Source organism: Triticum aestivum, chromosome 7D (genome assembly GCF_018294505.1).
Source record: "Triticum aestivum cultivar Chinese Spring chromosome 7D, IWGSC CS RefSeq v2.1, whole genome shotgun sequence".
NCBI lineage: Eukaryota > Viridiplantae > Streptophyta > Magnoliopsida > Poales > Poaceae > Triticum > Triticum aestivum.
The window spans coordinates 128,283,061-128,296,758 of record NC_057814.1 but is presented as its reverse complement, the minus strand read 5'-3'; positions in this window follow the sequence as shown (position 1 = coordinate 128,296,758).

The following is a 13,698-nucleotide window of genomic DNA, read 5'->3' as shown; positions in this document are numbered from 1 at the left end:
GCCCAGACGCCCCCGGGTCGCCGCCGCCCCGGATCGACCGAAGCCGAGTCGCCACCCGTCCCAGATCCAACGTGAGTCCTTTTCTGCCCCTTCAAATTAGATTTAGCGAATGATTTTTGATTATGCGAGCTCCGTTGCGATTTGTAGATGGATTTGAGCCATTGCGAGGAATTCTTGCTCCAGGATTCGTCCTTGTCCGATGACTCAAACACAAAGAGGTTGCTTGAGAACAATCGGCGGCAGATGGTGGTGGTCCTCGTCGTGAAGGAGCTCGAGGATAGGAACAGAAAGAGACGACGAGGATCGACCGTCGGTCGTCTTTACATCACTTGCAACCGCCATCTCAGGAACATGATGTTGATGCAAGACTACTTCGCGGCGTCACCTACGTATCCACCGCACCTCTTAAGGAGAAGGTATCGAATGCACCGAACCTGCCATTTTTACGTTAATTTAATTTAACTTATGCGTGATTTGTATCATTGTTATATTCAGAACAATTCTTGTATTGAATATAAGTTTAATTATTAGATTTGAATAATTATTGTAATTTGGGTGACTGTTGTATTGTAATATTCATATTTTAATTTATTTCGATTTCATATTTCTATGTAATATGACACATATGTGTCAAATTGAGAAAAAAACCCACGTATTTTGAGGGCGGGCGTGGGCTGTGGCCGAACAGACCCCATAAGGCCAAACGGTAAAACAGAATTGCGGGGTCTGTTTGGCCGGAGCTCGCTGATACGTCCATTTTGCATCATGCTTTTATATTGATATTTAATGCATTATGGACAGTCATTACACATTATACCACAATACTTATGCCTTTTTCTCCTATTTTATAAGGTTTACATGAAGAGGCAGAATGCCGGAAGCTGGAATTCTGGACTAGATAAGGAGTAAATATTAGAGACCTATTCTGCACAACTCCAAAAGTCCTGAAACTTCACGAAGAATTATTTTGGAATATATAAAAAATATTGGGTGAAGAAAGCACCAGAGGGGGGCCACCAGCCATCCACAAGGGTGGGGGCGCGCCCTACACCCCCCGGCGTGCGCCCCTGCCTTGTGGGCCACCTGGCGGGCCCCCGATGCCCATCTTCTACTATATGGTGTGTTTTGACCTGGAAAAATCAGAAGCAAGCTTTCGGGACGAAGTGCCGCCGTCTCGAGGCAGAACCTGGGCAGAACCAATCTAGGGCTCTGGCGGAGCTGTTCTGCCGGGGGAACTTCCCTCCAGGAGGGGGAAATCGAAGCCGTCGTCATCACCAACGATCCTCTCATCGATAGGGGTCAATCTCCATGAACATCTTCACCAACACCATCTCCTCTCAAACCCTAGTTCATCTCCTGTATCCGATCTTTGTCTCAAAACCTCAGATTGGTACCTGTGGGTTGCTAGTTGTGTTGATTACTCCTTGTAGTTGATGCTAGTTGGTTTATTCGGTGGAAGATCATATGTTCAGATCCTTAGTGATAATTAATGCTCCTATGATTATAACATGAGTATACTTTGTGAGGAGTTATGTTTGTTCCTAAGGACATGGAAGAAGTCTTGTTATAAGTAATCATGTGAATTTGGTATTCGTTCGATATTTTAATGAGATGTATGTTGTCTCTCCTCTAGTGGTGTTATGTGAACGTCGACTACATGACACTTCACCATGATTTGGGCCTAGGGCAAGGCATTGGGAAGTAATAAGTAGATGATGGGTTGCTAGAGTGACAGAAGCTTAAACCCTAGTTTATGTGTTGCTTCGTAAGGGGCTGATTTCGATCCACATGTTTTATGCTATGGTTAGATTTATCTTAATTATTCTTTCGTAGTTGCGTATGCTTGTGAGAGGGGTTAATCATAAGTGGGAGGCTTGTCCAAGGAAGGGCAGCACCCAAGCACCGGGCCACCCATATATCAAATTATCAAAGTAACGAACGCGAGTCATATGAGCATGTTGCAAACTAACTTGACAACAATTCCCATGTGTCCTCGCGAGCACTTTGCTTTATATAAGAGTTCGTCCAGGCTTGTCCTTTGCTACAAAAAGGATTGGGCCACCTTGCTGCACCTTAGTTACTTTTGTTAATTGTTACCCGTTACGGATTATCTTATCACACAACTATCTGTTACCGATAATTTCAGTGCTTGCAGAGAATACTGAAGGAAATATGCCCTAGAGGCAATAATAAAGTTGTTATTTATATTTCCTTATATCATGATAAATGTTTATTATTCATGCTAGAATTGTATTAACCAGAAAGTTAGTACATGTGTGAATACATAGACAAACAGAGTGTCACTAGTATGCCCTTACTTGACTAGCTCACTGAATCAAAGATGCTTATGTTTCCTAGCCATAGACATGAGTTGTCATTTGATTAACGGGATCACATCATTAGTGAATGATGTGATTGACTTGACCCATTCCGTTAGCTTAGCATTTGATCGTTTAGTATATTGCTATTGCTTTCTTCATGACTTATACATGTTCCTATGACTATGAGAGTATGCAACTCCCGAATACCGGAGGAACACTTTGTGTGCTACCAAACGTCACAACGTAACTGGGTGATTATAAAGGTGCTCTACAGGTGTCTCCGATGGTACTTGTTGAGTTGGCATAGATCAAGATTAGGATTTGTCACTCTGATTGTCGGAGAGGTATCTCTGGGCCCTCTCGGTAATGCACATAACTATAAGCCTTGCAAGCAATGAAACTAATGAGTTAGTTGCGGGATGATGTATTACGGAACGAGTAAAGAGACTTGGCGGTAACGAGATTGAACTAGGTATTGAGATACCGATGATCGAATCTCGGGCAAGTAACATACCGATGATAAAAGGAACAACGTATGTTGTTATGCGGTTTGACCGATAAAGATCTTCGTAGAATATGTGGGAGCCAATATGAGCATCCAGGTTCCGCTATTGGTTATTGACCGGAGACGTGTCTCGGTCATGTCTACATAGTTCTCGAACCCGTAGGGTCCGCACGCTTAACGTTCGGTGACGATCGGTAATATGAGTTTATGTGTTTTGATGTACCGAAGGTAGTTCGGAGTCCCGGATATGATCACGGACATGACGAGGAGTCCCGAAATGGTCGAGACATAAAGATCGATTTATTGGATGACTATGTTTGGACTTCGGAAAGGTTCCGAGTGAGTTTGGAAGAATACCGGGGAGTGTAATGGGCCCATGGGCCTTGGTGGAGAGAGGAAGGGGCGGCCAGGGCAGGCCGCGCCCCCCCTCCCCCTTCAGTCCGAATTGGACAAGGAAGGGGGGCGGGGCCCCCCCGTTTTCCTTTCCCCTCTCTCCTCCTTCCTGCCCTCCTACTCCTACTCTTGGAAGGGGTGGAATCCTACTCCCGGTGGGAGTAGGACTCCCCTTGGGGCGCGCCTAGGAGGCCGACCTCCTCCCCCTCCTCCACTCCTTTATATACGGGGAGGGGGGCACGCCATAGACACAGAAGTTGATCATTGATCTCTTAGCTGTGTGCGGTGCCCCCCTCCACCATAATCCACCTCGGTCCATGTCGTAGCGGTGCTTAGGTGAAGCCCTGCATCGGTAGCTTCATCATCACCATCATCACGCCGTCGTGCTGACGGAACTCTCCGTCGAAGCTCTACTGGACCATGAGTTCATGGGACGTCACCGAGCTGAACGTGTGCAGATCGCGGAGGTGCCGTACGTTCGGTACTAGGATCGGTCGATCGTGAAGATGTACGACTACATCAACCACGTTGTCATAACGCTTCCGCTTACGGTCTATGAGGGTACGTGGACGACACTCTCCCCTCTCATTGCTATGCATCATCATGATCTTGCGTGTGCGTAGGAATTTTTTTGAAATTACTGTGTTACCCAACAGTGGCATCAGAGCCAGGTTTATGCGTAGATGTTATATGCACGAGTAGAACACAAGTGAGTTGTGGGCGATACTAGTCATACTGCTTACCAGCATGTCATACTTTGATTCGGCGGTATTGTTGGATGAGGCGGCCCGGATCGACATTACGCGTACGCTTACACGAGACTGGTTCTACCGACGTGCTTCGCACATAGGTGGCTGGCGGGTGTCAGTTTCTCCAACTTTAGTTGAATCGAGTGTGGCTACGCCCGGTCCTTGTTGAAGGTTAAAACAACACATACTTGACGAAATATCGTTGTGGTTTTGATGCGTAGGTAAGAATGGTTCTTGCTCAGCCCTTAGCAGCCACGTAAAACTTGCAACAACAAAGTACAGGACGTCTAACTTGTTTTTGCAGGGCATGTTGTGAAGTGATATGGTCAAGACATGATGCTAAATTTTATTGTATGAGATGATCATGTTTTGTAACGGAGTTATCGACAACTGGCAGGAGCTATATGGTTGTCGCTTTATTGTACGATAGTCGTAGAAACAATAGTTGGTGAGACGACAACGATGCTATGATGGAGATCAAGGTGTCGCGCCGGTGACGATGGTGATCATGACGGTGCTTTGGAGATGGAGATCAAAGGAACAAGATGATGATGGCCATATCATATCACTTATATTGATTGCATGTGATGTTTATCTTTTATGCATCTTATTTTGCTTAGTTCGGTGGTAGCATTATAAGATGATTGATAACCGACAAGTATAGGGGATCGCAACAGTTTTCGAGGGTAGAGTATTCAACCCAAATTTATTGATTCGACACAAGGGGAGCCAAAGAATATTCTCAAGTATTAGCAGTTGAGTTGTCAATTCAACCACACCTGGATAACTTAATATCTGCAGCAAAGTGTTTAGTAGCAAAGTAATATGGTAGTAGTGGTAATGGTAACAAAAGTAATGGTAGCAAAAGTAACATTTTTGGTGTTTTGTAGTGATTGTAATAGTAGCAACGGAAAAGTAAATAAGCTAAGACCAATATGTGAAAAGCTCGTAATTGATCAATGTAATGTAGGCATGTATTCCGAATATAGTCATACGTGCTTATGGAAAAGAACTTGCATGACATCTTTTGTCCTACCCTCCCGTGGCAGCGGGGTCCTAATGGAAATTAAGGGATATTAAGGCCTCCTTTTAATAGAGTACCGGAACAAAGCATTAGCACATAGTGAATACATGAACTCCTCAAACTATGGTCATCACCGGGAGTGGTCCCGATTATTGTCACTTTGGGGTTGCCGGATGTTAACACATAGTAGGTGACTATAGACTTGCAAGATAGGATCAGGAACTCACATATATTCATGAAAACATAATAGGTTCAGATCTGAAATCATGGCACTCGGGCCCTAGTGACAAGCATTAAGCATAGCAAAGTCATAGCAACATCAATCTTAGAACATAGTGGATACTAGGGATCAAACCCTAACAAAACTAACTCGATTACATGATAGATCGCATCCAACCCATCATCGTCCAGCAAGCCTACGATGGAATTACTCACGCACGGCGGTGAACATCATGAAATTGGTGATGGAGGATGGTTGATGATGACGACGGCGATGAATCCCCCTCTCCGGAGCCCCGAACGGACTCCAGATCAGCCCTCCCGAGAGGTTTTAGGGCTTGGCGGCGGCTCCGTATCGTAAAACGTGATGAATCCTTGTCTCTGATTTTTTTTCTCCCCGAAAGTGAATATATGGAGTTGAAATTGAGGTCGGTGGAGCGTCAAGGGGCCCACGAGGCAGGGGGCGCGCCCTAGGGGGGCAGGGGCGCCCCCCACCCTCGTGGCTAGGGTGTGGCCCCCCTGGTCTTCATCTTTTGCAAGGATTTTTTTATTATTTCCAAATAGACGTTCCGTGAAGTTTCAGGTCATTCCGAGAACTTTCGCTTCTGCACATAAATAACACCATGGCAATTCTACTGAAAACAACATCAGTCTGGGTTAGTTCCATTCAAATCATGCAAGTTAGAGTCCAAAACAAGGGCAAAACTATTTGGAAAAGTAGATACGATGGAGACGTATCAACTCCCCCAAGCTTAAACCTTTGCTTGTCCTCAAGCAATTCAGTTGACAAACTGAAAGTGATAAAGAAAAACTTTTACAAACTCTGTTTGCTCTTGTTGTTGTAAATATGTAAAGCCAGCATTCAAGTTTTCAGCAAAGATTATGAACTAACCACATTCACAATAACTCTTAGGTCTCATGTTTACTCATATCAATGGCATAATCAACTAGCGAGCCATAATACTAAATCTCGGATGACAACACTTTCTCAAAACAATCATGATATGGTATAACAAGATGGTACGCTAGCCCTTTCTGAGACCGCAAAACATAAATGCAGAGCACCTTTAAAGATCAAGGAGTGACTAAACATTGTAATTCATGGTAAAAGAGATCCAGTCATAGTCATACCCAATATAAACTAATAGTAATGGATGCAAATGACAACTGTGCTCTCCAGCTAGTGCTTTTAATAAGAGGGTGATGACTCAACATAAAAGTAAATAGATAGGCCCTTCGCAGAGGGAAGCAGGGATTTGTAGAGGTGCCAGAGCTCGGTTTTGAAATAGAGATAAATAATATTTTGAGCGGCATACTTTCATTGTCAACATAACAACCAAGAGATGGCGATATCTTCCATGCTACACACATTATAGGCGGTTCCCAAACAGAATGGTAAAGTTTATACTCCCCCTCCACCAACAAGCATCAATCCATGGCTTGCTCGAAAAAACGAGTGCCTCCAACAAGCAACAGTCCCAAGGGGAGTTTTGTTTACAATTATTTTGATGTAGTTTGCATAAAGCATGGGACTGGGCATCCCGGTGACCAGCTATTTTCTCGTGAGTGAGGAGCGGAGTCCACTCCTCTTGAGAATAACCCGCCTAGCATGGAAGATAAGGGCAGCCCTAGTTGATACATGAGCTATTCGAGCATACAAAACAGAATGTTTATTTGAAGGTTTAGAGTTTGGCACATACAAATTTACTTGGAACGGCAGGTAGATACCGCATATAGGAAGGTATAGTGGAGTCATATGGAATAACTTTGGGGTTTAAGGGATTGGATGCACAAGCAGTATTCCCGCTTAGTACAAGTGAAGGCTAGCAAAAGACTGGGAAGCGACCAACTAGAGAGCGACAACAGTCATGAACATGCATTAAAATTAATAAACATTAAGTACGAGCATGAGTAGGATATAATCCACCATGAACATAAATATCGTGAAGGCTATGTTGATTTGTTTCAACTACATGTGTGAACATGTGCCAAGTCGAGTCACTTAAATCATTCAAAGGAGGATACCGCCCCACTATACCACATCACAACCATTTTAATAGCATGTTGGCATGCAAGGTAAACCATTATAACTCATAGCTAATCAAGCATGGCACAAGCAACTATGATCTCTAATTGTCATTGCAAACATGTTTATTCATAATAGGCTGAATCAGGAACGATGAACTAATCATATTTACAAAAACAAGAGAGGTCGAGTTCATACCAGCTTTTCTCATCTCAATCAGTCCATCATATATCGTCATAATTGCCTTTCACTTGCACGACCGAACGATGTGAATAATAAGAGTGCACGTGCATTGGACTAAGCTGGAATCTGCGAGCATTCAATAAACATGAGAAGACAAGACAATATGGGCTCTTTGTTAAATCAACAATAATGCATATGAGAACCACTTCAAAAATTTAATTATGGTCTTCTCCTATCGACCCCCAAAGAAAAGAAAAGAAATAAAACTATTTACACAGGAAAACTCCCAACAAGCAAAAGAAGAACGGGATTTTTTTTGGGTTTTCTTTTTAATTATTACTACTATAGCAAGAAAGTAAACTAGATTAAAGCTACAACTAATTTTTTGGTTTTTCTTAAGGTTTATTAAACACACAAGAAGAAAGCAGGAAAAAGAAAAATAAACTAGCATGAATATTACAGTGAAAGAGTATGAGCACCGACATCTAGCAATGAGTGTGTGAACATAAATGTAATGTCGGTGGGAAATACGTACTCCCCCAAGCTTAGGCTTTTGGCCTAAGTTGGTTCACTGCCACGGATGGCCTGGCGGATATCCATAGTTGTAGCTGGGGTCGTACTGAGATGAAGAAGACTCTGATTGCCACTGGCTGGCAGTCATCTCCGGATCCCAAAAGTAATCAGACTGTCGTGGAGGCTCAAATTGTGGTTCCGGCTCAGGGGCTGGTGTAGGGTTCCGGTAGGCGTGAATGGCCGCCCACGGAATGAGGTACAGACCTGTAGATAAATTAAACAAGGAGGGAGCAGGCAAGGTAATAGTCTCAGGGTGATGTTTATCAAAGAACAATTTGTATTTAAGCTCCCCTTCCCTATTCTTGACAATGAAATCATGCGCTACCATACTCTTACAATCCAAATAAGCATTGGGCAGCAATTTTTCTTCTTTCTCATAGTGCCTAATAGGTATGTTATAATGTGCAGCAAGGCGTGAAGCATAAATACCTCCAAAGATGGGGCCCTTTGTACGGTTGAAACTTAACCGTTTAGCAATAATTCGGCCCATACTAACAGTGTTATCGCGGAATAAACCATGGAACAAGATGATAATATCAGGAACACTAAGGTTTCCACAGTTTCCGCGACCAATTAAGAAACGACTAGCAAATATGGCAAAGTAGCGTAAAACAGCAAAATGTATGCTAGTGATTCTTGCATCGGAAACCTTCCTAGTTTCCCCTACAGTAATAGTGTCAATAAATCCATCCACATCTTTTCGATGTGGTTCATCTAAGGTACCCTCGAAGGGTATTTTGCAAACCTTGCAGAGTTCATCTAGTGGCATCTTCTTAACAACATCATATAAATGAAACTCTACTGAAGGAGGTGTTTCCTTAGGAAAATAGTAGAAGTTTTGCACAAAAGTATTGGTGAGTAAGAGATACTGATGACGTTGGTCGCGGACGAAGTCTGTGAGGCCAGCATTCTCAGCCAACAAATAGAAATCATCATAAATCCCGGCTTCTCTCAAGAAATCATCAAAAGGCCATTCACACGGCCGAACCTCCGCGGTGCAAGGCAAATTATATTTGGGCCTCTGTGCTTCTTCATTCTGCTTTTCCTTCGAGCTTCGGCTCGATGAGCCCCTCAAAAACCTCATCATTATTTTCTGAAAAAATTCTGAAACTTTTAGTAACTTCAAACAAAAGTGAACCAAGCTCAACAAAATTGATAGCAACTACTCCCACAAGTGCCTAGAGACTATATCAAGCATTAGAACTACTTGGAACCATATAGAATTGACATGCAAGCTCAAGAACATGGTCACCTAGGCAGCAAAAATTTGCAATGAATAAAGCACTAGAACAAAAACTAATTGGACCAATGGAGGAGTCACATACCAAGGAACAATCTCCCCAAGCAGTTTTGTGAGAGGTGCTTTGAGTAAGGTGATCGAAAATCGCAGCAAAATGAGCTAGAACTCGTGCTTGAGCTGGATATTGGTGTTTGTGGGAGGAAGAAGCAGTGTGTGGGTGCAGGAATAAGTGGAGGGGAGCCACCATGGGCCCACGAGGCAGGAGGGCGCGCCCTCCACCCTCGTGGCCAGGTGCTTGCCCCTCCTGCTGTGTTCTCAGTGCCAGATATTCTCAAACATTCTAGAAAAAATCATATTCAATTTTCAGGCCATTTGGAGAACTTTTATTTTCAGGGTATTTTTATATTGCACGGATGAATCAGAAAACAGACAGAAAAATACTATTTTTACTTTATTTCAACTAAATAACAAAAAGTAGAAAGAGGGTACAGAAGGTTGTGCCTTCTAGTTTCCTCCATCTCATGCTCATCAAAAGGAATCCACTAACAAGGTTGATCAAGTCTTGTTAACAAACTCATTCCGAATAACATGGAACCGGAGAAATTTTGAATGACACTATGTTACCTCAACGGGGATATGCACATCCCCAATAATAAGAATATCATATTTCTTCTTGACAGTAGTAAGAGGAAATTCAAAACCTCCAAAAATAATCGATGGAATTTTTCCAATAGAACTGATACTGTGGACCTGAGGTTGTTTCTCGGAAAGTGTACCATATGCTCATTACCATTACGTGAAAAGTGACATTGCCTTTGTTGCAATCAATAACAGCCCCTACAGTATTCAAAAAAGGTCTTCCAAGAATAATAGACATACTGTCGTCCTCGGGAATATCAAGAATAACAAAGTCCATCAAAATAGTAACATTTGCAACCACAACAGGCACATCCTCACAAATACCAACGGGTATAGCAGTTGATTTATCAGCCATTTGCAAAGATATTTCAGTAGGTGTCAACTTATTCAAATCAAGTCTACGATATAAAGAGAGAGGCATAACACTAACACCGGCTCCAAGATCACATAAAGCAGTTTTAACATAGTTTCTTTTAATGGAGCATGGTATAGTGGGTACTCCTAGATCTCCAAGTTTCTTTGGTATTCCACCTTTAAAATTATAATTAGCAAGCATGGTGGAAATTTCAGCTTCTGGTATCTTTCTTTTATTAGTGACAATTTCTTTCATATACTTAGCATAAGGATTCATTTTGAGCATATAAGTTAATCGCATACGCAAAAAGATAGGTCTAATCATTTCAGCAAAATGCTCGAAATCCTCATCATCCTTTTTCTTGGATGGTTTGGGAGGAAAAGGCATGGGTTTCTGAACCCATGGTTCTCTTTCTTTACCATGTTTCCTAGCAACAAAGTCTCTCTTATTATAACGTTGATTCTTTGATTGTGGGTTATCAAGATCAACATCAGGTTCAATTTCTACATCATTATCATTACTAGGTTGAGCATCATCATGAACCTCATCATTAACATTATCGCTAGGTTCATGTTCATTACCAGATTGTGTTTCAGCATCAGAAATAGATATATCATTTGGATTCTCAGATGGTTCAGCAATAGTTTCACTAGAAGGATGCAAAGTCCTATCATTTTTCTTTTTCTTCCTTTTAGAAGGACTAGGTACATCAATATTATTTCTCTGAGAATCTTGCTCAATTCTCTTAGGGTGGCCTTCAGGATACAAAGGTTCCTGAGTCATTCTACCAGTTCTAGTAGCCACTCTAACAGTATAATCATTTTTCTTACTATTCAATTCATTGAGCAAATCATTTTGAGCTTTAAGTACTTGTTCTACTTGAGTGGTAACCATAGAAGCATGTTTACTAATGAGTTTAAGTTCACCTTTAACTCTAGACATATAATCACCCAAGTGTTCAATCATATAAGCATTTTGTTTTAATTGTCTACCAAAATAAGCATTAAAATCTTCTTGCCTAACCATAAAGTTATCAAACTCATCCAAACATTGGCTAGCAAACTTAGTAGGAGGGATTTCAGCTTTATCATATCTATAGAGAGAATTTACCTTTACTACCTGTGTCGGGTTATCAAGACCATGAGTTTCTTCAATAGGTGATGGATTAAGATCATATATTTCTTCAACAGGCGGTAAATTAAGACCATGTATTTCTTCAATAGGAGGTAAATTCTTAACATCTTCAGCTTTAATACCCTTTTCTTTCATAGATTTCTTTGCCTCTTGCATATCTTCAGGACTGAGAACTAGAAGACCTCTCTTCTTCGGAGTTGGTTTAGGAATAGGCTCAGGAGTTGACTCAGGAAGTGTCCAATTATTTTCATTTGTCAACATATTATTCAATAGAATTTCAGCTTCATCCGGTGTTCTTTCCCTGAAAACAGAACCAGCACAACTATCCAGGTAATCTCTGGAAGCATCGGTTAGTCCATTAATTATAAAAGATATCAAGTATTTCGTTTTTCTTAAGAGGATGATCAGGCAAAGCATTAAGTAACTTGAGAAGCCTCCCCCAAGCTTGTGGGAGACTCTCTTCTTCAATTTGCACAAAATTGTATATTTCCCTCAAAGCAGCTTGTTTCTTATGAGCAGCGAAATATTTAGCAGAGAAGTAATAAATCATATCCTGGGGACTACGCACACAACCAGGATCAAGAGAATTAAACCATATCTTAGCATCACCCTTTAATGAGAAAGGAAATATTTTAAGGATATAGAAGTAGCGAGATCTCTCATCATTAGTGAATAGGGTGGCTATATCATTTAATTTAGTAAGATGTGCCACAACAGTTTCAGATTCATAGCCATGAAAAGGATCAGATTCAACCAAAGTAATTATATCAGGATCAACAGAGAATTCATAATCCTTATCAATAACACAGATAGGTGAAGTAGCAAAAGCAGGGTCAGGTTTCATTCTAGAATTAAGAGATTGCTGCTTCCATTTAACTAATAACCTCTTGAGCTCATATCTATCTTTGCAAGCTAAAATAGCTAAAGCAACTTCTTTTTGAAAAACATAACCCTCAGGAATAACAGGCAAGTCTTCATCATCACTTTCATCAATATAATCAGTTTCAATAATTTCTTTCTCTCTAGCCCTAGCAATTTGTTCATCAAGAAATTCACTAAGTGGCACAGTAGTATCAAGCATAGAAGTAGTTTCATCATAAGTATCATGCATAGCAGAAGTGACATCATCAATAACATGCGACATATCAGAAAGAATAGCAGAAGCAGGTTTAGGTGTCGCAAGCTTACTCAAAACAGAAGGTGAATCAAGTGCAGAGCTAGATGGTAGTTCCTTACCTCCCCTCGTAGTTGAGGGATAAATTGTTTTCTTAGCATCTTTCAAGTTCTTCATAGTGACCAGCAGATATAAATCCCAAGTGACTCAAAGAATAGACCTATGCTCCCCGGCAATGGCGCAAGAAAATAGTCTTGATAACCCACAAGTATAGGGGATCGCAACAGTTTTCGAGGGTAGAGTATTCAACCCAAATTTATTGATTCGACACAAGGGGAGCCAAAGAATATTCTCAAGTATTAGCAGTTGAGTTGTCAATTCAACCACACCTGGATAACTTAATATCTGCAGCAAAGTGTTTAGTAGAAAAGTAATATGATAGTAGTGGTAACGTTAACAAAAGTAACGGTAGCAAAAGTAATATTTTTGGTGTTTTGTAGTGATTGTAACAGTAGCAACGGAAAAGTAAATAAGCGCAGAACAATATGTGAAAAGCTCGTAGGCATTAAATCGGTGATGGAGAATTATGCCGGATGCGGTTCATCATGTAACAATCATAACATAGGGTGACACAGAACTAGCTCCAATTCATCAATGTAATGTAGGCATGTATTCCGAATATAGTCATACGTGCTTATGGAAAAGAACTTGCATGACATCTTTTGTCCTACCCTCCCGTGGCAGTGGGGTCCTAATGGAAACTAAGGGATATTAAGGCCTCCTTTTAATAGAGTACCAGAACAAAGCATTAGCACATAGTGAATACATGAACTCCTCAAACTATGGTCATCACCGGGAGTGGTCCCGATTATTGTCACTTTGGGGTTGCCGGATGTTAACACATAGTAGGTGACTATAGACTTGCAAGATAGGATCAGGAACTCACATATATTCATGAAAACATAATAGGTTCAGATCTGAAATCATGGCACTCGGGCCCTAGTGACAAGCATTAAGCATAGCAAAGTCATAGCAACATCAATCTTAGAACAAAGTGGATACTAGGGATCAAACCCTAACAAAACTAACTCGATTACATGATAGATCGCATCCAACCCATCACCGTCCAGCAAGCCTATGATGGAATTACTCACGCACGGCGGTGAACATCATGAAATTGGTGATGGAGGATGGTTGATGATGACGACGGCGACGAATCTCCC